Below are 2284 nucleotides of genomic sequence, written 5' to 3'. Positions count from 1 at the left end.
CCTCCCTCGACGCCACAGCGCCGCAGGACCTAGACTAGACGCCCAAGGTACGACCACCTCCTCCTTACTTCTCCATTCCGCAAGTCCATAGCCTCCTCTCACGTGCTTGCTTCCTTCTCCATTCCTACTACTACTCCCCTATCAGAATAGAACACCATTGATCATGCACAAAATTATGCTGGTGAGGCCTGATGGTCACCGCCAGTGGAACACAGGGAATCAGAAACTGAAATCCGGGTTTTAGGAGATAATCAGACATAACTGGAACACAGCTCCCAACTCAACTAACCCGAATTTGAAAGGAGTTCATCTCTATTTGTCAAATGGAGATAAAGATGGCGATTAGTACTACCCTCAGCTTATCAGCAGTTAACAATCTCGATTTCGACTTGGAATTAGACACTCAAAGATACAAACAACTACTGATATCCTAAAAATTCAGAACAGTATAGCTATCATTTTGAAGTTTGAAACTAAAAAATATCGACAGCAGTAATTGTTCTAAGATGGTTCAGGATAGTGGATCTTAGGCATTACATTTTTCTTTTTGATGAAATAGGCATTATATTTAAGCTGGCAGTATAGTAGGCATAACCTTCTACCTCACTTAAAGAGTTGACAATTCTTTACCTTAGTCTTTGCATCCCATCAGCAAGCTTTTATTGGTGGCTCACCAAAACCAAACATCTAAAGGCATCCTCCTAGCCTCCTGGGACATCAATTTCAAGGTAGGCGAACCATGGTTCCATTTAACCAAGTGAACTTCCTTTTCTTCTTGCTAGGAGTTGAAAATTTGGCATTTGTGGTTGTGACGGTTAAATGAAATGGAGATACTCCTCAGTAACAGACCAGGTGAATAACTTATGTGCACAAGTGCAGCAGAAAATTTACAACAGACTAATTAGATTCATTTTTCTTTTGTTTGAGAGAGAGTTAGCTGGAATTTTTGAATAAAACGTAAGTCTAATCCCAGCGAAAAATTCAAGCTATCTTAACCTCCAATTTTGATCAAGTAAACTCAATATTTCTGGGAGAGTTAGAGTATCCATCGATCATATTTGAACCTAATACCAATTCATTCATCTCCATACCACTGCAGACACAACAGAACAGAGGCACTTCATCACCCACGGCTCAGTAAGCAAGGTAGAATCACCACACTGGTGGGCACTTCATCACCCAGGTATAACTTTTACTAATTCATGAATAAATATATATTTTTCACTGCATACATACTATTTCTCTTTTTTTCTGTTCTTTTCAGATCAATATTGTTGTGATCTTTCATGTCTTTTATAACAGGGAAAATGGTTGTATATGATAGACATCGAACCGTTTCTGTAAACTGAGTACTAACTGAGTTCCCTAAAAAAAGAACCTTAGTACTAACTGAAATATGATGGAACAGAAAATACAATGAAATCAATAGGGAACATGCTAGATAAATATTGCCATGAAACCAGATGACACTGATAATTTTAGTGGAAAACAAAGGACTCTTCTGTTATTTTTAGTGAAAAGTTGGTCCACCGACCACTCACATATCCAATTTCCATGATCCTCAACGGAAGTCAGAAACACAACATATCCATGGACTTCTCATTGTTCAAAATCTTCTCTTGGGATTAACCACAACAGCATATCGGGGGTTCAGGAATCAAAATATCAGTTACATCAAGAGTTAGCAATGACCAAACTGGCATGTAACAGAGACACTATAAAAGATAGCCAACATCCAGTTAGGCCAATTTTCTGAGGCTATTCCAAAATTAGACGGCATTTCCCCTTTGCAAGCGGTTGCATAGTCTTCAGCGAGGTGTGGTGCAGCTTCCTTGTGAGGGCATATGAACTTCTCCACAAATACCTTCTTGCTCAGCATGACTATGCTATAGTAGTCCCGGTACTGACCTAGCAATCCATTTGCCTTAAGAAACTGGATAATTAGAAGAAGAAACTGTCTCCTGATTTTGATGTATTTTGCCTAAAGTCTCTAATTTTGATGTATTTTTCTTAATTCAGCGAACCGTGAGATGGACTTAGAAGAAGAAACTGTCTCCTGATTGCAGTTGATTAATTAGTATATATGTTGTAGACTTGTAGCATACCTACCTCTATATCGTTTTATATTTCAACTTGATTTCTGAATATTCCAAACCACACGCGAAGTCCTTTCTTACAAGAAGAAGTTTCTCTTCATAACAGTGAACAAAACTACTATCAATCAGCTCAGTTCTAGTGCTGTTGGATTTTTTTTAATTGGCTTCTTGCAGTTTTGAAAATTCAG

Source organism: Triticum dicoccoides, chromosome 5B, assembly GCF_002162155.2.
Source record: "Triticum dicoccoides isolate Atlit2015 ecotype Zavitan chromosome 5B, WEW_v2.0, whole genome shotgun sequence".
In the NCBI taxonomy this organism is placed as follows: Eukaryota; Viridiplantae; Streptophyta; class Magnoliopsida; order Poales; family Poaceae; genus Triticum; species Triticum dicoccoides.
This window is presented reverse-complemented; position numbering follows the sequence as displayed.